The sequence below is a fragment of the Hakea prostrata genome, chromosome 11, assembly GCF_041222555.1.
Source record: "Hakea prostrata isolate BN-2017 chromosome 11, UWA_Hpros_2, whole genome shotgun sequence".
Taxonomy (NCBI): Eukaryota; Viridiplantae; Streptophyta; class Magnoliopsida; order Proteales; family Proteaceae; genus Hakea; species Hakea prostrata.
In genome coordinates, this window is record NC_142610.1 from 3439898 (window position 1) to 3462620 (window position 22723).

Consider the following 22723-nt stretch of genomic DNA (forward strand, 5'->3'; position numbering starts at 1 on the left):
GTGTCCCAAGATTATATTGTATGCTGAGAGATTACGTACAACCATAAACATGGTAGGTATGGTTACCTATTGAGGGAAAGTTCCCACGGTCAGATCCAACTGTATGTTCCCTTCCACGGTGGTGGAACTTCCAGCGAAGCCATAGAGTAGGGCTATGGTTGGCTGAAGGGCTTCTTGGTCAATCTTGAGCATTCATAAAGCATCCAGAGACAAGAGTCTGCTGATGATACTGTGTCTACCAAAACCCTATAAATCATGTGGTTCGCCAACTTGACCTTAATGACAATAGCATCCTCATGCGAGGTATAAACATCAACAAGCTCCTTCTCGACAAAGATGATCGGTTTGCTTTGGACAAAACGTGTTATAGTAGTAGGCTCAATGGCGCTTATGACACGTTACCCTTGCCTCATTTTCCTTGTCCCTTGGGGCCATTGGAGCTTTTCCCCTAGATCCCAGTCCTTCGATATGAGGGGTTCTGTTGCGCCTTCTCGGCAAGGGTGAGACCTCTCGGCGATGGGTTGTCTTCACATGTTGATCCAAATGTCCTCTGGCGATTAGCTTCTCGATCTCAATCTTCAGCATACGACAATTATTGGTATGATGTCCCCTATCCTTATGGTACTGACAGTACTTTCCCATGTCCTCCCTATTCTGCGGGTGCGCAAGCAACTTCCCAAGGGTTTTCAACAACCCAGAGTCTCCCGAGTCTTGGATCTGCATTAGTACTACTGACCGTGACTTATTAAAGGGAGTAAAAGCTTCCTCATCTTCTTCCACTACCTTCCTGCCATGCTACTACTGCCTGGGCCTTGCATCTCTCTTTGAGAAATGATACATGGTACTGGACTCAGGGGTTCTCCTAGCAGGAGAACCCTCGTGGTTCTTATAATGGCTTCAATTGGCCTCCAAAACCTCCTCCACCATGGCCATCTCATACCCTAAGTCGAGAAGCTCCGCTAGGGTTTTTGGCTTCTTTTCCATGATGGATGTGATCCGTTTTTCGCTGGTCACTGCTCTTTTGAAAGTGGTGAACACCACCTTATCGTCGAGATCCTTGATCATAATGGAGATGCCATTGAACGGGAGATGAAATCTCTGATGGACTCGTGTCATCCCTACTTGAGGGCCAATAGGTTGTCCTCCGTCTTATCTTTTTTTATGCCACTTTTGAATCTGGCTACGAAGGCGTATTCCAACTCCATGAAGTTGTGTATAGAGTGTCTAGGTAGCTTGGAGAACTAGGTAGTGGCCGGACCCATCAACGATGTTGGAAAGCATCTACATTTTATGGGATTCCCTCCTCCGCACATGGCCATGATGGATGTGAAATGACTTATGTGGGGGACATAGGATCCGTAGTCCCGTTATAAGAAGTGAAAGTTGGGGGTACGAAAGCCTATCAGAAGGGGTGCTGCCATTATCTCTGGTACAAAAGGATCTTGACTTAGCACAAGTTGGACCTCGTCAGGGATCTTTTTGTCTAGCTGGAAAAGACACTCATTCATGTCCTGGACCTGTTGATAAAGGCTTTCGTCACGAACATACATGGATGTTCTAGAAGCTCTATCATCTCTCCGGGAGCCTTTCGACTTCGCCACGTGCTCCTTCAGGGCTTTCTTTGTATTAGGAGCTTGGGGACTCTTTGTGATAGCTCCTGGACAGGAATATGTGTTGTTAAGAGCTCCGAGTCTATTTAAAACATACTTGTTAGCCCCTCTCCCAGTTACCTTGGCCTTCCCCTTTTCTTTACACTTAGTTCATTAGGGATGACTCGTGTCGCCATCATCTCCCAAGGCCCTGTCAGCAGTGCCGACGAGGGTAGGGTTTGCAGTTTCGGGGAGGCTAGTGGTAGGAACTGGAGAGAGTTTGAAATGTTCTCCTTGAGTCGCCATGGAGTGAAGGGAACTAAGAATCTTGAACATCATTTGTTGCATGTTTGCTGGTACTTTGGGATTAGAAATTAGAGCTGGGGTCAGCCTTGGTGGGGGAAGATCAGCAGGTGGATCATGAATGGTTTCTTGCTGTTCACGTCCCACGAAGGGTTGCACTTCCTTTGAAGTCCCAGCTTTCCGACTGGACCCCTTCTTCCTTTGACGAGTGATTTCCTGAGACTTGGACCCTTGGTCCGGTGAGTCGTCTCTAGCCATCTCTACGAGATTTGATATTTCTCGGCTACAGGGAAAGCTACCACACCTTTCTTCAGCAAGTTCCCACATACGGCGCCAAATGTTGGGGGAAGATTGATCCTCCTCGTTGGTTCGGGTTCACTTCCGATTCGATTCTCCTGAAACCAAAAGAGAGGTGAGAGTGGGCCGCCTCTCGAGACAGGAATCCACCTCCTATGATTAAGTCAATCCTTGAAGGAGAAACTATGAATCACTCCTAGAGAAGTAAATGCTCAAGGAGGAAGCAAGACAGTAATGGAGAGAATGTTCTTGGTGAATTTATGAAGGAGAGTACTGGCTAGAGAGTCCCCCCCTCCTTTACCTACATAACCGTCCATCTTTTATAACGAACCTTTAGCCCTAGTGGCCTCAAGATACGCTTCGGTCCTGCGCTGGAAATGAGCGGCGGAGATGGCTTCTAGATCCGAATGATGTTGTAGGCTGGTTGGCATAATCCTTTGGACAACTATTGGTTTCTCAGGTGAATTAGTGAATCAGCTTGAGTTTGACCTTGATGTGACATTGTTCCTCAGTTGAGGAGACAAAGGAGAGCCTCGTAGTACTTGAGATAGCATCGGAGCAAATGAGAAGCTTCCAAGCTGTCTTTGACATTTAATGGGATTCGGGACATTTAATGCTAAATTAAATGCTGAGGTATGACGTTTGGGAGTGGATACTCCAAATCCCTTATCCAACGTTAATTCGGCTGAAAGCTATTGCCTAACAGCAGTTGTCATCAAGCCCTGCAACTCGTGCCCTTCTTGTTGTCACTTGCCTCGAGAAGTGCCATTGCCTGGACTTTGTCAGCAAGTCTTGTGTTCATCGGGCTTGAAGTCTTTGGTTTGACTTGGTTGTTTCGCTCTGGTTCAGTGGTTCGTGTTGACTTGTCCATAACAATTGGTTATATGTTATTTATTTATTGTCTAAGAAGATGAATCTGATGTAGCATTTGTGCTTTGTAGCATTTAAGTGAGGTATTGTATGGTGGAGAAGTATGAAAGAAATACATATTTCCTTCCTGACTGAGTAGAGGGTTCAAAATCTAAGAGTGATTGCCAAACATTGAAACGACACTTTATTAAAGTAGTATCATAATCTTGGGAGGTACATCTTCCCCCACAGCTTTATAACCACAAAAACATGAGAGTCCACAAGTGAAAAATAATAATAAAAATTTTAAAAGTAGGACCCATCACTAGTACTTTGTGGTCCCTCCAATAGTCTGTGGTTGAAAGCTGTCGAAGGAGCACTCTATGCTCCTCGTCAAGGAGACAATTCAGACTCCTAGAAGTATGTATTATTAATTTTTTTGGTAAAAATGGAGCATGTACTAATGATGTGTAGAGATTAGAGGATCTAGACTCTTATTGAGCTCAAAAATATTGACACATTTATCAATGATGTAACCTCATAGAGTTGGCTTAGTTGACAAAGATTAACACCTCACAGGAAGTCAAGAGTTTGATTATTTTTTATTTTTTTGGATCCAACCCTTTAGCGCATTTATAGAATAATCATTCATTCATTCCTTTACATATAAAACTATCCACTGAGGATTAATCAAGCCAACTTAACCTTGCCTGGACAGTTTTTTCTGAAAAAAAACAAGGAAAGAAATTAAAGAAGGAAGAAGAAGCTGCTATAGATATGTAAACTAGTCTCTATGCATATACTCAAGAGTTGTGCTCTGCTCAGATTCGACAATGCTTTGAATGGTGCCTCTAACTACTTGGTTGAGTGGGAGATAGTTTAGTTTTAGAAATAATTAGATTCAAGCAAAGTTTTTGATTTTCTAGCTTTTCCTCTTCTACATAGGTTTCAAAATAGTGCTGATTATCTTGTTCATGGGCATATCTACTGTCAGGTTTCTCTGAAGAGTTTTTTTTTTTTTAATTTTTTTATAAATTCCTTCGTTTTACAAAAGATAAAAAATAAAACGAACAAGCATATATAAGTTATTCCCATGCACATGCAGAGTTCCTAACGCACGTGCAGACGATCTAAACAATTTATATTTATTCTCAATCCTCTCTGTTCTACAGCTTTTTTTTTTTAAATTTTTTTGTCATCTGTTCTACAACTTTGACTACATCCTCTATTGTGGAGCTGAGCGGCCATGGTCCAAGTGATGCTTCCCCTACCAAGTGGTTGTGGTTGTTGTTATCCATGGATTGAACCAGAATGATGTGTTTTTTTTTTCATTTTGCAATTGTCTCATCGCCATCTATTGTAGATTTGGCAGAACTGAACAAATGCTGTTCCACGTCCAATGAGCCCCCCCTTTTTTTTTTGGGTTGGAGCAAAGAGAGATGCTTTTGAGAAATATTTTGCTTTCAAGACCTAGGTGCACAAAGATTTCTTTTCAACTAATAAGCCTCCACCCTTGTTGAAGCAAGAGTACTTCCAACCCTAGTTGCATCTCTCTTCCACTCGTGCACATTTGCACTTGAGAGTCAAACAACAACGATTTCTATCTTGACGTTCAAAGTCTTCTCCCTTCTACGATTTGGATTATCTGGTTTGACTTCTTTTTCCTTGAAAATCTTGTTTGATTTTGCCGAATCCTAAAACACAAGTTCTAAATCTTCGTGCCCTGGAAAATATGGAGTAGCTTAACTGACTGACGTGTAATCCAGTGGACCCCACAACCCCTGATGGTAGGAACTAGGAAGGAGCTTATTTCCATACTTCTCTCTGTCCAAATTAACCGCAGACCTACCAAGATTTTGCTTGGCAGCAGTGCCACGAAGCAGCAAACGGTCAAGATGAAAATTTGAGTCTTAGATTAAGTCTTCACCGTAGACATTTCCCATATGCAAGAAAACAAATTTTAAGTGGGAATAGACCCGGTTCGCATGGTTCAAAACGAACCATTACAAAACATTTTTAAAACTTTTGTTTTGAAAATAAAAAGTAAAAAGAAGTCGTCTTCTTCCTTCGTCTTCTTACAAAACCCAAAACTTTGGCCCTAGAAATCGGGTTCTCTCTTTAGCTTGGTCTGAAAATTATCAAGTCACCGGAGAAACCATTCATGGCGATAGCTTCCCTTATTGGCTTCCCTAAGCTGAGTCTCCCCCCTTCCATAGTTGCTTCTGTGTCTTTCCCCCGGCGTATCCCCTCTTCGAAAATCTCCATTTCCTCCTCCCATCTAAAATTGCAACCCAAACAGAGGAATCCGGTGATCGTGCTCTACGCTGGCGGTGGCAATGGTGGTGGTGATCAAGGAGAGGAATCGATTCTGGCGTTTTCAGAGCTAGGGAGGTCTTTGTTTGAGTTGGAGAAGTTTAGAGTCAGTGCAGGGTTGGGTGCCCAGTTCTTCCGTAACTGCCCCAATGATGCGTTTCAGGTTAGTCGTTGTGTACTTCTATCCACTGTTCTATCAAATTCGAAAGAGCGACCTGTTATCAGTTACTGATATCGTTTTTAATCTTGTCTCGAAGATTGCCTTGGCAACCTGTGCACTTTTCATAGTTGCTACTACGGTAAGTGAAATAGTTAACTCCAATTTTCAATTTTCAATAGTTAAGACACTTCGGAAATGCACGAATCTTATGGAACTCGCTTTGTTTTACAGCGTAATGGCGCCAACCCTTTTGCTGCTGGGACGAGTGCATCTTTGGTAAGCCAATCTTCTCTCTGTTTCGTTGTTCTGTCGTCCTATGGTTACAGTTTTCTGTGGTCTATTTTACCAATTGTCATGCAAATATATAGGCATGCTGTTTTGGTTGTAATATTTGATTAACTGTTTCTTCTCTTTCTAATTTGAGGTGTTGAGGGAGGGTTTATATGTATATAAGATTAACCTCTGTGACCAGAAATTAGGGGCCTGTTTGTGGTTGTAGCAGGGAAGGGATTGTATTAAGGAGATCCTTACCATTAGGGCACTTTTCAGATAGATAACAGATCGAGGGATCCTCACAATCCAAACTGAATTGATTTTAAGGGAGTGACAAGGGAGCATTTAAGCTACAAAAATAGAAATGAATGCATTGTTATGAAATTACGCACGTGAAGCAATGTCAGTTGGATTGAAATCATGAGTTTTCCTTGACTAAATGATCAATTCCTCATTCCATCAGCAAAAAGCATCTCATGACAACTGAATGATTTGTGTTTTCAATATCTGAACTACCTTCTTGAAAGTTTTTCATAATATTTTACCAAGGTTTCTCATGACAGCATCGTTTCCTTGGGATGCAGTTAAAGTCCTATCATGATTCCTTTCTAGTTTGATATACATTTTATTAACTCCTAAATCTGTCTATATGACCCTGTTGAAAACATGGACTAAGATTTTTAATTAGAATAGGATTATGTTTCCTAATAAGTCTAGAGTTTTATTTCTATTTGTTTTATATTTCCTTTTATTACTTTTTTTTTTTTTGTAGAAAAATCTTCATTAAGTAACTGAGCGAGATACAGCCGAGGAATCCAAGGCAACAATTGCCTGAATCCAAAGATCGGAAATGGGCCAAACTATCTCTCCCGTCAAAGATAGGGCCCTCATAGCTAGAGAGTCAGCACAGCTGTTAATCTCCCTATCAATATGGGCAATCATACAACCAATGAACATGGGCATTATTAAATGAAATATATCTCCTAACACTGATGAAATTTCGGGCGGGCCCTGGCCACGTTCAATAGCTTGAACAAGTTGTAGACAATCAGACTCGATTTCTACATTATCATAACACTCACCTAGGGTATAAAGCAAGCCATCCCCCAAAGCCAAGGCTTCCGCTTCAAGAGAAGAGATAGCCTGAGCAGACTTCGAATCGACCAACTTGCACTCCCCACCCGAGTTTCTGATCATCAACCCTAGTCCCGTCTTCTCCTTCTTCCATGATGCATCGGTACTCAATTTAACCCATCCTGCTTCGGGAGCACTTCAGACCTTTTTCTCCTTTTCTTTTCTCAACTTGCTTATCACCATCGGCCTTGCCACTGCTTTGTATTCCTCAAAAGCAATGTTAGCTCTACGTATCACTTCCTCAGGAGATCCTTTAGTCTTTCTAAATATCAATTCATTCCTAGCAAGCCACAAATACCATATGATGAAAGCAACCCTTCCTGCCAACTCCTTCAAGCACACCCCTTCATGTTTCATCAAATTATCCCATGAACAAAGCCAAAGATGTATCTGCACTTCTTCACCTTGTGGCACCACACACGAGAGAGGAGATCCGAACCACACCAGTCTTGCAAATGGGTATGTTAGAAATATGTGGTCAATAGTTTCCTCGTGTTTCCCACATCTAGAGCAAATTAACTAGATCGATCTGTACTTTTCCTCTCTTCAATTCAGCAGCCACAGCTAAACCTCTTGATAGGACTCTCCATAAAGACTGCTTCAGTTTTGGAGGGGCTATACATTTCCACACTAGGTCCCAAACTCTGCTTTCAATAAATCTGAAGCTACCTCCCATGGAGGTTGATGGGCTTGTCTTCATTTCCTTTTATTACTTAGTATAATACTTAACTAGGCTGTAACTATAAATACCCTATTGGGGTCTTGTGAATAATATACTTTTAGAGGAGTAATTCCTCATATTACAACATGGTATTAGAGCAAGGTTTTGTTTTCATCCTACAGAGGTGCTGTAGAATTTTTTTTTGAAGTCGCTATTCACGTGTTTGTTTTCTTTTCGGGTATCCTATAAATGTATACTGGATGATTAAGTGCATGTCTAGGAAAATTTTGTCTAAGGAGTCTGGTATTTAAGCGGATCGGTTATGTCCCTCCAGTCTTTCCTGGAAATTTTCCTAGTGTACTTTGGTTCAACAATATACTAATTGGAGGTAACCTGAGGAGATACTTTTCACGTGAATTAGTGGGAGTTATTCTATAGTCAACAACAGTTTGTAATAGAAGCAATGACAGCTTTTTGCAAATTTGAATAGTTCTAGGTATTGTTTTGTAATTTTGAAAATATTTCAGGGACTTTTTCATAATTCTGAAAAAGTTTAGGGAATTTTTTGCAATTCTCAACAATTTCTGGGATTTTGTTGTAATTTTGAAAAAGTTTATGGACTTTTTGTAATTTTCAACAATTTCAAAGACTTTCTTGTAATTGCGAAAAGGTTCAGGGACTTTTCTGCAATTTTTAACAACTTCAGGAAATTTTCGTAATTTTGAAAAAGTTCAGGGGGCTATTTGTAAAATTGAATGATTTCTCCTTGCGATGATGACTGATTCCATATCTCCTTTATCTGGTACATCTGAAGAGTCTCCCATGTCTTCCATTCATAGGGATCGTGAGTTTTCTCCACTTCAGATAACCACTAAACTTAATGGGACAAATTATCTTAGATGGTCTCAGTTTCCCTCGCTGTTGGTGCTTGTGGTCTTACTGGCTATCTTGATGGGATTTCTACAAAACCTTCCACACCTAGTCTGCAACTTTTCAAGTGGTATATAGATGAATGCTTTGTCATGGGTTTTCTCATCAACTCCATTGAATCTAGCATAGCAGAGAGTTATCTCCTCCTTCCTGATGCGGCAACTATTTGGAAAGTTACTAAAGATACATACTCTAGAGTTGGCAATGATGCACAGTGCTTTGAAATTAGACGGAAAATCAATCAATTACAGCAAAAGGACTTTACTCGTTCTCAATACACAATGCTTGTGGTCTTACTGGCTATCTTGATGTCCCTGCCTCTGTCAAAGCTTGGAAGACTGATCAAAAGGTTTACATTGCGGATTCCTCTACCAATATTCCGGGGATTTTGCTTGGGTCCTGCGCCATTAATGCGCAAGACCGTCAAGCCAGCCATCAGGATCGGACAGTTGGCTTGATTATAATAATAAAATATTCAAAAAACCTGTTATTAATATGGTTCCTTCTGACGGTTCGATCTAGCTCAAACTAGCGGTTCGAGTTGGGTGGTTCGATTAATCGGTTACTGATACGTTTTATCCAATTTTGCGCAGTATATATGACTTCAAAATCTAAAATACGGATTTCAAAATAAAAAACGCAAAACCCAAAGTGCAACAAGCTCGCAGTTCATTTTGTTTTACAATCGAAGCTCTAACGGAGAAGAAGAAGAAGTATTCGCGTAGAAGCTAAGAAATAGTCTAACGGAGAAGAAGAAGAAGTATTTGTGTTAGCAGCAGAATCATTTCGTGTTACACCCAGCTTTCGATCGAAGCTCTGACAGAGGAGAAGATGAAGTAGCTTGAAGCAGCAGCTTGAGTTGCTGATCATATGGTGTTATTCCCAGTTTTCAATCGAAGCTCTGACGGAGAAGAAGAAGAAGAAGTATCTTGAAGTAGCATCTTGAACAAGAAGCCCTAGTTTGAGATAAGGTTCCAGCATTTTGGTCTTAAGGTTTTGAAGAAGAAGAAACCCTCACTTTGTCTTCTTCCATTTGATTTAAACAACGCTCTGCAATCAAGGTAATAACCAACTCTTAAATAGTTGATTATATATAAGTTGAAGATGCTTACTTATAGCCAAGGAACGAAGTTTTGTCCGGTTCGCCGGGTAGCAAGCGAACTCGGCGAACTGGCGAAAAATCGCCGAGATTTCGGCGATATTTCACCCCCCATATAGAAAATTTCGCCTCCGATTTTTGGGTATTTATACTCAATAATTTTGGTAAATTTGATGCCTATCCTAATCTAATGCAAATATGTGGTAAATTTGAATTATTTCCTAAAAATTATTCTATTTAAATTCTCCTACCTAGCCACATTTAATATGTTACCTTCTGAGGCCTACATCATTCAGACATAATTGGAATTATTATCCATTCACTCTTGAAGATTATATTACAAGATTCATTAATAATTTAAATTGTTTCCATAATTATTTCATGTATACACTCTTCCCTAATCACATTTGGCATGTTGACTTTCGGTAATTTTCACCCACGAGTTTCAAGGGTATTTTTGGTCATTTTGAACCCAAATTTGATGCCTATCCTAATTTGATGCAAATATGTGGTAAATTTAAATTATTTTCTATAAATATTTCCATTTAAATCTCCTGTCTAGCCACATTTAACGTGTTACCTTCTAAGGCCTAAATCATTCGGACATAGTTGGAATGATTAACCGACGATTCTATTACAAAAACCCTTCATAATTTAAATTGTTTCCATAAATTATTTCATGTATATACTCTTCCCTAACCACATTTGGCATGTTGACTTTTGAGGACTAGATCACTTGAATATAGTTGGTAAGATTGCTTCCTATTTATAAATTATTCTATATAGATTCTCCTCCTAATTACATTTAGCACATTAAATTTTGAGTCTTGAATCATTGGGATAGAATTGGTAAGATTGTGATAGAATCGCGAGAGAAATCGCCTAAAAAGTGCAAGAAATAACATAAAAATCACACCAAAAAATAATTTAAAATTAAAATTTACGATATATCGCGATATCTGCAATATATCGTTTCGCCCCCTGGTTTCGGTTTGCCAAGGGCCGAAATTCGGCGAAAATAAGTTCCTTGCTTATAGCTATTACGCAATGTTGCAGCTATAATAATAACCAACTCTGTGATCAAGGTAAGTTGCAGCTATTATGCAATGTTGTTTTGGGTTTTATTTTCTGATGATGTGGTCGAAACGCTGATTTTGTTGTTGATTTAAGCTGAAAAATGCTCTGCAATAAGTTGCAAGCAAACCCTAAATATCTTTTAATTTAGTTGAAAATATGGCACCTACTTAAAGATTTTTATGGATTTAGAATTTTGGAATTGGAGTAACATTTTCTTGCTTTATCTACAAAAGCTGAGATACTTATTTTATCTACAAAAGTTTTATCTTTCTTTGCATGTACATTTCAGTTTTTTCTCTGTTATGATAGTGCTGTGAATATTGAATTACATGTTCAGCGAGGGATGTGATCTCTTTCCACTTATTTGAATACCTTAAAGTTTGAGTGCTACTGTAGTTGTTTGTCCTTTTTACTTAAAATGGAATCAATGAAGCAGATAGAGTTTAGGCATAATCTTGTGTTAATTGGAATTCATAAATTACATCAATTCAAGGATTCTTCATCTTAATTCTCAACTTCCTGGCTAGTTGTGCTGCTCTAGGGTGAACTGGACTCTTATTGTTATCACATTGGTGAATTTTTCACTCAATTTATAACCTTAGAATGAGAGATTGTCATATTGTACAAGTATCATTTTCTGCTGTCCTTCGCGTTGTCTTCATGCCTGTTTCTAGTGCTTTCTCTATGAAATCCATAAACCAGTTTTTTACTTCAATTTCAAGATAGTTGACCAAGATATGGGCCAATAGGTCTGGCTTGCTGGTTTGGCTGGAAGGATTTTTCTTACCCTACCTCCTTAATCTAACGTCACACTGTGGTTGAAATCAAGTACACCCAACATCCACCTATAACTCCAACCCTGTCTAAAAGGACACCCCAAGTAACTGTAATTAAGTTCACTGCAAAACAAATTGTAATTTTCTCAGTCTGACTGCCGTAACATATTAGAAATCAATATGTAGGGTTGCTTCCTACCTGAAAAATACAACTAGATATTGACATGTATTGTTGCTTCCTTCCAGAGAAGTTAGTTTCTACTATCACACAACCTTAGCGTTAACAAGTTACTCATGTGCACACCCAGTTCAAATTTATAAGTTCAGAAAGCTCCACGTGAAATTAAGTGTATTGGCAATCATAGTTAATAACCTCAATATCCCAAAGCAAAGGGAAGGGACTACATACACAACATGATACCATTGTTATATCATATGAGATCTCTCAAAAATAATAGCTTCAAAATAGCTTGAGACACAAGCAGATATTTGTAGTGTATACATAACGACAACTGCTTAAAGATGGGTTAAATATACATACCAAATTCCACTCATCATCATGGACAGGAAAACCACTAATCATGTTCTCAACGAGAGCCTTCAATGCTATTGACAAAAAGATTGAATGTAAGAATCTGAAAGAATTTGGTAGGGCTGATGACATGATTTAGATATACCTTCATCAACTGTTGTAGCAAGCTTAACAACAACCAAATCCTTTTTTCTAGTCATAAAATCACATACTATATATACTCTCCCTGTCTTGGCTGTTGGTCAGGAATCAAAGGAGAAATTAGCCAAAATACAAGAGAGAAATTAAGGAAGAAGAAATAACAATGGAAGATTACCAAAACAACACCTTTAGACAGCAATTAAACTAACCACCCAACTAATTCTGCTTCTTATTGACTAGTACCAAAAGATTAAAATCTCAAATTGGCTGGAAATCAGTAACCACACAATCTTATCTACCAGTTTTGTCCAATTGATTGGAAGATTTTCTATATACTTCAACTCTCAGAAGCTTCTTAAAGTGGGTCAATAATCTTCATTATGGCATTTTAGATATTATTATATTTTGAGATTGTTTGGCAAGACTTTGTAAGGTTGAAGGTTGTTGTGCTCTTGTCTACTTTTTCAAATGGGATAGGTTTTAGGGTATACTTAGTTACGTATCAATTAATTCCAATTTCGTTGGTTTTTCTCTATTGGGCTTGAATTAGGTTCCTTTGCTAATCAAATTCATTTCAGAATACCTCATGTGTTGCGATCCTTGTGTGTGATAGTTTCAGTTTATCTTAGGGCAGCTGTCATCAAGTTCTAGTTAGATGAATATGGAAATGAGTATTGCAGTTGCACACACTTTTTTGGCTGATGTTGTTATGCAATTCGTGGATATGTTATTCACCTCAGTGTTGAATGTTTTGAACTTAAACTACTTAACTTTGATACTTTTTTAATTTGTTGCATGTTTTTTTGTTGATGGTTCCTAATTGAACTTGTTAGGGTTTGTAAATTTGAAGCATTTTGATTTTTAGATTAGAGAGTTCTTTCCCTCTCTTTGTGATGTCTTGCGGGAGGGTGGATGCTTGGAACATGTTTTTGGTTATTAAGTTTAAATACAAACAAGTAGTTACAAATGGATTCTCGATTGCTTGCAAAAGATGTATATGGAAATGTTTGTCTTTAATATGACTTAATTGTTGGGTGAAGCTTTCCATTGAGCCAATGGTTGGATGCTTGTTCATCTTGAACAATTAATATGTGGACTGAATTTTTTTCATGCTTAAAATGCTTCTCTTTTCTTTTCAATGCTGTCTCATCATAAGGATCATATGCTTTATATGCGTCGATCAATTATTATTTGTTTTGTTATACTTGAGTTCCATTGTCATGATATGTTGTTCAACTAATATGTTTTGTAATCTATGCAGCAAATACCCATATCACCCATGTCTACCATGGCTCCAAAAGTAGGCAAGGGGAAAAATACTAAGGCACAAAAGGGAAAGGGAAAGGGAAAACAAGTTGCAGAAGACGACATGTTGTGGTTTGTAAGTGAGGAGGCGAAAGGCACTTTTGATACCTTAAAGAAGCAAGCAATTGAAGAAGGAAGGGAGGGGAAAAACTTAAAGGCCATCTCCCATCTTAAAGGGATTCATATTGAGTTAGATATCGATGTCCTAGCTTCTATGCTTGACGTCTCAGTTGCGGGTCCTTGTATATTTTGGGAGCCTATGAAGAAGTTTAAGCAGTTGACTGATGTGGATGCCATATATAGGGATATAATGGTAAACTATACGGGTGACACCCACATCAAGATAAAGCAGCTGAAACCTATTCCCCACACCATTGCTTACATCATCCAACACAACATTGTCCCCTGTAGGGGTCACTGTGAAAGTTTGACTTCTTTTGAAGCTTATGTGACCCATTGTGTTCATACAATGAGGCCTCTAAACCTGCCCTACATCATTCTTCGCATGATGCAATATGCTTTATTGGCACACAATCATGCTCTCCCATACGGTAGACTCATAACTCACATCTTTACTGTATTTGGAGTTGATCTTACAGGGGAGGACTGTTCAACGGAGAAGAAGAATGATGTTAGAATTTCTTATACTAATTTTTCATGTGGAGAAGAAGTGGCAAATGTAGGAGCAAAGCTTGCAGATGTAGGAGCACAGCCTACAGAAAATGTTGAGTCATACAACACTCAAGCTCAACTCGTGGCTTTTCAACAGCAAATTGATGGAAGATTGTTAGAAATGGAAGGAACAAATGCACAAAGCAAGGGTCATCTGCTGTATATGGTTCTGCGCATGGACCAAATTGCTGGTCACCTGCACCTTTCGGATCTTCCAGAGCTCTACAGCTCTTCATCAGATTCTGAAAGATCTCCAGCAAATTTTGAGTAGAAACAAAATAGCTTGAAGATGTTATTTGTTGTTAAATGTTACCTGAACAATATGGACAATTTGGTTAACAATTTGTATTTAAGGTGATTTGGAACAAATATGCTTTTTATGCTTGACAATTTGTATTTAAGGGGATTTGGAACAAATATGCTTTTTATGCTTGACAATTTGTTAAGGAGATTTGGAACAAATATGATTTTTATGCTTGACAATTTGCATTTCATCTATTTGGTTGAATGATTTTCATAGTTTTTTACCAAGTCATTTCAGTGTTAGTTATCAACTGCTTGATTGCTAAGGTGATCCTCTTATTCTTCTTTTATAATATGATGGTTTAGTTGTTGAAGTTGGAGGGATTGAACTGGGTCAAGTAGATGTTTCATGTTGGCACGGGTGGCGATACATTTATATGTGGGGTATGCCTATGGGTTAATGATTGAAAGAACATATTTCATGAACTCTCCATGTCTTCAAAATGAAATTTTAGTGGGTTTTTTGTCTTTGCATTATCAAAGTTCTTCATTGTCAGGATATATTGAGGAGAACTCGGATCTTGAGACATTCTTGTCTTCTTCTTGTAATCATGTCTTCTGTAGTAAAACGTTAAGAGCATTGTACATATTGTCTGCTGAATAAAAGAGTACAAATTTCGTAGTTCTCCTGCCACATCTATGCTATTGCATTGAAACTTACAAATGCACCATGAAACTCAGTGGGTGTATCAACCTAGCTAGGTTGTATTGTACCTTAACCACTAGTGTCTGGCTTTAAGATACATAAAAAATGCAAGTCCAAATGATCTTGCCGTTCATTAAGTTTCAAAAACAGATTACTTACGTGTGGGTGCCCATAAACACAAGGACCAAGGAAAGCCATTGGATGGCCAAAATAAATAAATCTATTCAATTGGTCCGACAATGCTTGTGAAGGACATTGTGGTGTGTGGTGTGATAGAACTTTGTAACATATGGCACTTGCATTTGAAATACAGTTTGAATTTACATGAATTTTAAGCAAGTTAGTGAAGCCGTCGATGGGCGTACAAGAGGGAATTGACGAATTTGATGAGTTTTTTTTCTAAACGCATTTTAGAGGAAATGGAAAATTTTTCAAATTGAAACGGAAGGTGCCATTTCACACCTACACAGAACGGCACCATGCCTTTTTAAACGGTGTGGTGCCATTTTGCAAGTAATTGAAACGGCACCATGCTATTTCACTAAATGTAGGGGAGCCCTTTAATTTTTGAAACCGCATGGTGTCGTTTAAAATACGTGCAAAACGGCATGGTGTCGTTTTGTAGGTGTTTGAAAAGGCACCATGCCGTTTCAATTATCCCCTTCAATTTTAGAACGGCATCATGCCGTTTCACTAAATGTTGTGGAACTACCCCTTAAATTAAAAAATGGCATGGTGCCGTTACAAATACCTATTCGAGGTGCTGTTTCACTAAATGTAGTGGTTCCCTTTAAATTTACAGCACCATTCCGTTTCAAACACGTTTGAAGACATAATACAGAAACAAATTCATAGAACTACATATTCAATTTATTGGTCTCTTAACCACATCAACATGCTAAAACTAGTAGAAAAACCATGTACGTAAGTATCATTAAATCAAAATGTGCATATGAGATCGATATTTATCTTTCAATAGCTTCACATAACTTCACGATACCGTACCCTTTTGCTTTGGTAGATCGTTCAAATGCAAAGACAAAAAACATAGCATACTAATGCAGCATGACTTCGTTTTGTTTTTGGTAACAAGGCATCGTGACTTAATACAAGCATTTTGAAACCCTATTCAGATGGCCATGCTTAGGACATTGCTAGGAAACCTAGGCTAACATGATGCACTGTAATTGTTTCTAAAAAGTAATTGTCATGTGGAAGATTGATATGACAAATTCAATAATTGAATGTCTAGAATATCATATGTTAGATTTAAAATAGTTTTGAAAAATACTTACAACAACTCTTGAAATACAATGATTACATCTTTGACATAGATACAGTACATGTTGTTCCATTGGCTGAGATTTCATATGTTGTCATTGTTGGCAACTAAAATACAGTTTGTTCTAAGAGTACATGATTTGTACTAAAGTGAAGCTCCCATAAAAGGCTTTGGGCATTTTTATATATTTTTAGAGGGTGATTAACACTATTACAACAGTTTTGAGTGTTTGTGAGAAGATTTAAGTGTTTTGGGTGAAGCGAAGATTACTTAGAATAATGGATTTCACAGGTCACTGCACAAGGGTCACATTGGATGAATTTTTTAGTAGTCATCCATTTTTTTTCTGGGTTCGACTTAAACTGAATAAACGTAGCTCATGAAGTCTTCTTTCCAACACACTTTTCGGATTGTGATTTCGATATCAAACAAGGGAGTTATGAGGTTTCTCGTGAGAGTGTGCAATATGAAAGCAAATCTGGACATTGTAGAAGAAATATCAAATTTGGCTACTGTGATGTAATCTATTCTCAGGGGTTCGAAAATAAATTTTAAAAGTTTGGGGGTCTTTGTGAAATAAGTTTTACATCTCAAGGAGGAAAGTGTAATTTTGAAAGATTGAATGATACAATATAATGGTCATTAGAAGGACGCGGATGAAGATCCAATTTTGAGGGTTGAGATTGATGCGCATGGTTTTCAAGTGTCCAATACGGAAAAGATTCCATTGCGTGCCTTTTGATTGGTCGGGAGCACGATAATATGGTGCACTGCAAAGTATAATGATTAACATGATCCTATGTATCACAGCTTAAAGGTAAGATTAGAAAAAATTCCATTTGAAATAATCTGGTGAAGGGTACTCTAATCTTACATCACTCAAAGGATCTGACGGCCCATATCTCACCTTTTTAAAGTAGATATCCAACGGCTGTGGGGTTAGATTCTCTTTGGGACTCATCTAGAAGATGAAATTTAACAGTTCCTATGCATCAACTTCATTCTCTTTAAAAGCTCAAATTTGAGCAAAACAAAAGAGGGTTTTGACTTGTGGAGACTAAGAAAAACGTGGAGGAGAAGCCAAGAAGCAATATGGGTATAGAAAACAAGCTTGGATGCGATTTTGGTGAAAATGTTGAAGAAGAAGGTGAGTAATCTATTGTAATCTCCCTTAATTTGAAAAGTTTCACTTTTCAAGTAGTTGCTTGTTAGGGTTGAGTTGTTTGAGGTTATGGCCTTATACTTTTGTGGGTGCAAGAGTTAATACTGGAGTGGGTGCTCTATGTTTTGAATTAATTGAAAGTGGGTGCTCTCTGATCATTGTAGTGAAAAGTTTCACCTTTCAAGTAGTTGCTTGATAGGGTTGAGTTGTTTGAGGTTGACGCCTTATACTTTTGTGGGTGCAAGAGTTAATACTGGAGTGGGTGCTCTATATTTTGAATTAATTGAGAGTGGGTGCTCTCTGATCATTGTAGTGATCAAAAATTTAGTTGAAAAGTATTGAGTAAATACGAAGCTCTATTTAGGGCATTACTCCATGGATGTAGGCAATTTGGCTGAACCACATAAATTTGGTGTCTTACGTTTCTAATTTATTTTTCATTGCATATATTGGAGTGCTTTGATTGTAGAGTGGTGGTGCACTGTCTGGTAGACCCAGCCACATTGTGTTGTGTGGTGGACGTGCCCTTGTGTAATCGATAATTACAAGATTACCTTGACCAACCTTGTCTTGAGTTTAAAGAAGCGTCACATAAAGAGAATTTTAGAAGACACTAATTCCCCCCCCCCCCCCCACGTGTCAACCTGGGAATAATAGTACATAACAAGACAACAAAAATACGCAACCACTCTAATCTTGTCCTCTTGTCTAGGTTACAGTACTCACATTGAAATAGAATATTTACATGTTTTTTGAATAAAGTACATACAAGAAAGTAAAAAAACCCAAACCCATAAGAACAATCATCCATGATACAACACTGTTTGATTGTGCACTTGATGAGTAGGGGCTCACCATGCAGCACCCAAATTCAGCTTATTGTCTAGTGGCTCGTCATATATTTTTGGCAATTTCACATCTGTCTTACTATTTACATTGTCATACGACGTTGAAGCTCTAGAATCTACGTACGTTGCTGTTTCACTGCCACATATCTTATCTACCCAGATAAAAGAATGTGGATGCTTATCACCATTTGAGCACCTATAAAATCTGCAACCTAGATTTTTTGTTGTGTTTGAAATCAGTAGCCTCCCTTGCCCGCAGTAGCATACTGAATGGGTTGTTCCATTAATATGGAAGCCTAGTCTTCACAATAGCAACTGCCCATGATTGATAAAAGAGAACACAACTGCACCAAATTCACAACTCCTCAAGCACAAATGAGTCAATTATGAAGTACAGATGATGGTGTAATATTCAGCAAAATGAATTTAGAATGAAGTTAAAATAAAAAACCATCAAAGAAGTTAAACAACACATGAGGAGCTCATAACATGAACTTACCACTCATCATCGATATAGAATTCTTGTTCTTGTCACAATTAAAATTAGACTGTCAAAAATAACTAAATTTGGTATTATTTTGCTGTTGTGAACAAATTACATGAGAACTCACAATCCAGAATTCTAACCCCTTTGTTCCAACTCATCTTTTTACCTTGTCCATATTACATGTAAACTCCCAATCTAGAATTCTAACCCCATGGGGTTAATTGATCTTCTACCTTGTCCATTTGCCTCAAAAAACATCAATGAATGTAGCTCAAAAAACTCCCAATCTACAATTATAACCCCTTTGTTAGGTCAAAGTTTTATGATCAAATATGTCAAAATAAAATAAAACAAAACAAATATGATAAAACATTTATTTTTCAATTACAAAATGGGAATAGCATTAAAAAAAAACCCACCAATGTAACTAAGTGATTAGGCCAAAATGTGAACCTTAATAATAGAAAGGGTCTCACGAATCGAAATACTAGACTTAATGTTGTACAATAAATGGCTGAAAGGTTTATGTGGTGACTAAAAGTTCAAAACTGGAGCTTAACATTAGTCACTATATGGCTGTATTCAATTCTCAGATAAATCTAAAAGTTTAAAACCAGCAAGTTTTTTGTATACTATTACATCAAAGCCAATGCATTGCCAACCTTAGTTCTATCAATATAACTTAGCTTCCAAGCCAATGAGAAACCCCAAAGAGAGTTATGAATACAAACTGGAAAAGATCATCGAAAGTCTTCTACTAATACCCTTCTAACAGAAAATATAGATAATCTAACCAGCTTCCCTTCCCCATCCTTGAAGAGGAGGTAAGATCTTGAACATCACCTTTCAATATTAAGGTAATCTCACAGTAGACCTAATGGTAGCATCTCAATGACTAGTATAGAAAAAAAACTCAATCATGTACTACAAAAAATATGGACTTGCTCTACAACAAATTTCCACCTTTTTTTGTTTTGGGGTAATAGGATGGAAAGAAAATGGAGGAGTCTCGTCAACTTTGGTTTTTGCAATGGTGATGACAATGATTTCCTAGACATTTTAGATGAATTGGTGTAAATGCTAGCTATGGCCTTGTGGCAACCCGTTACTCTCATCTATAAGAAGTCATCAATGTGGTCTAACATAACTCAATAATTAGTGAATCAAATAAGTTATATCAGGCAAATTCTAACCTTCATAAACGGTCATGCATTAATGCATGGAAGCCAAGAATGATGAGATCATCCTTTGAATTTATTTCATAATTTATACAAATATTATAGAGGAGTAGTTTGAAATAAACCCACTCCATTTTATGTTTGCTACAGAAATTAATTCGGGAAAATCTATCTTCTAGTTGCCTTTAGGAATTGTTACTTCAAATTGTTTCAGACAAGTTGCATAATGTGAAGCGTTAACCATTAAGCAATGTAACTATTATTAATTCTGATTACTGTCTACACAAAAATCCCTCCGACAGTGCTTGTAATCACAATCTACCTAAATAGCATCACTGGTTAATGGCAATAATCAAATAAGTCTAAATCAAAATGTTTTTAACAATAGATAAAGAGATATATCCAAGGTTTAAAGTATTAGTATCGAGTATTGTATCGGTAAGGTGATTTTAAGAGACGTATCGTCCTGTATCGAGTATTGTATCGCTTTGACTAATGTATTTTAGTGTAATTCAATGGAGAGACGTATCGAAATGTATCGTATCGGTTGGATCAAATATGGATACGTATCGACTAGTATCGTATGGTATCGTGTGATACTTTAAACCTTGGGTATATGGTTATGATAGTTGGGGTGTTCCTTTTGGGATATCTTGGCTGGTGATATCAGAAGGCTGTGGAATGGGACACATGCCTGCTGATACCTTCAGCACTATCATGACTAATTGATGACATTATTAGGATGAGTCTAGATTGCATGGCTAAGTACCCCACATGCTACTACCCTTTCGGTAGGGGGATTGAAACCGAGTGACCCGTGATGACAATGATGTGACTTGGTGGTCCACTGTTAGTCATATAAATGGTAGGGTTGCATATGTTAGGGTTGGGCTCATGGATGTCCAAGGACCGGACCGGGTGTCGTGAGGAATCATGAGAGCATCCGCCCCAATAATATGTAGATGACCATAGGGTTAAGGAGTGGAGTCCAACAGAGGTAGTCAGTCCGTGAGGATTCTTACTCCTAGGTTGCGAAGGATACTGAACCGAGTTGGTTGGTGCCATAGGGGATGTATCTGGACTTCATAGATTAGAAACCCCGACATGCGCCAGTACTCATTTCCAATGGTCGAGGTGAGAGAGTGTGGACTTAACCCCAACCATGGTTTGTGAGCCAGGTGTGGACTTTCCCTTTTTCCTTGGATCCCTACAGAGGTAACCAGTCCTTGCCGGATCAAAGTGATGAGACTTACCCAGAGGAGGGCTGGTGTTTATTCTTAAAGCATGTCAACTGTTAGAGACTTGCATAGTTAGAAATCATAGCATCATTCATATTTTGCATTCATTCATATTACTGTTGTATCATGGCATTATTGGATGATGGATGAGATTTATGATTGTTTCTTACTGAGTTCTTTAGAACTCATTCATTTATTCTTTGTATGTTTTTAGCCTGTATGTGAAGAAGGATTTATATCTGAAGATGGGGCTGGTTTCCTATGAAGGAACCATCCCGTATGAAGAAGATGTGGCACCGCCAATGGGAGATGGAAATAGCATGTGTGGGAGTTCCTGGGTGCATGGAGTGCGCTTATCGCACCGGTTGATGGTCAGAGGCGAAAGGTGGTCAGGCAGTTCGCACAGAGACTGGAGAAGAATTGGAGGACCCCTCACCTTATTAAACTGGAGTCTAAGTTCATTGACTTAGAAAAACAAACTGGAAAGAAACTGATAAAAATACTTTTGAATTATTCCGCTGCCCTCATTTTTGTTTTATCCTTTATTCTTTATTTCTTTCCTTTGATATTGGAGTATTTTGGACTCCTGTAATTCATTTAATTCAGTTATTGAATATTCTTTGCTCTTGATTATCTTTATTTGTCTTAAATATCGTTGATAGACTAAAACCTTGGATCTTGTGAAGGATCGCACCCACGGGTTGTCGGGCGGGTAACCGAGACCGACGGGTGGGTGTGACAAACATAGTTTTGCCAGGCACTATGCCAACGTCCACCAAGGGGTGGAGGCACCATTTCTTTCATTGCAAGCCCACTGTCCCGCCACCTTTCCCGACGGCTTTCGTGAGGAAAACTAATTTGGAGCTTGAAGAACCTAATAAGCTCGTTGAGTTGTCCACCACCGAAGAAGCGGCCTTAAAGAGGATTCTCCGGGTATTCAGCTGCAGTTCATGGGTACTCTTCGGAGTACCCCTCAATATTACAGTTGTGAGGTTTCTCACCAGGTGAGCCCCTTATTCTTTGTCGTTCTTAAATTTTTCTGATCTTCTTACTTTCTTTCTCTAATCTCTCTTGCTTGCAGTGGCCAGCAAATTGGATATCGATGCCCTTCAGGCAGTGGCCAGTGGGAATACCAAAGATGCGTTTGCCTGAAAGCCTGCCAAGAGAACTGCTGCCAAGAAGACTAGTCCCGTCGTCCAAGCGTTAGGTGTTCCTGGTTTTGTTTCTTGCTCGATGAGATATGGCCCTTCCCAAGTAGGTGAGAGCTTGCCTTGGTTTCTCAGGTCTGATGCCGCAACTTTGCGGAGCACTAAGTCACCCATACTATGTCTTCTATTTTTTACCCGAGCATTGAAGTATCCAAGCTACTCGGCTCTGATATCTTTGATTTCGGTATTCTGACATGCTCCGCACTTCGTCTATTAGATCAAGATTGCTCTTCAAACCGTCTTCGTTCGCTTCTTCAATG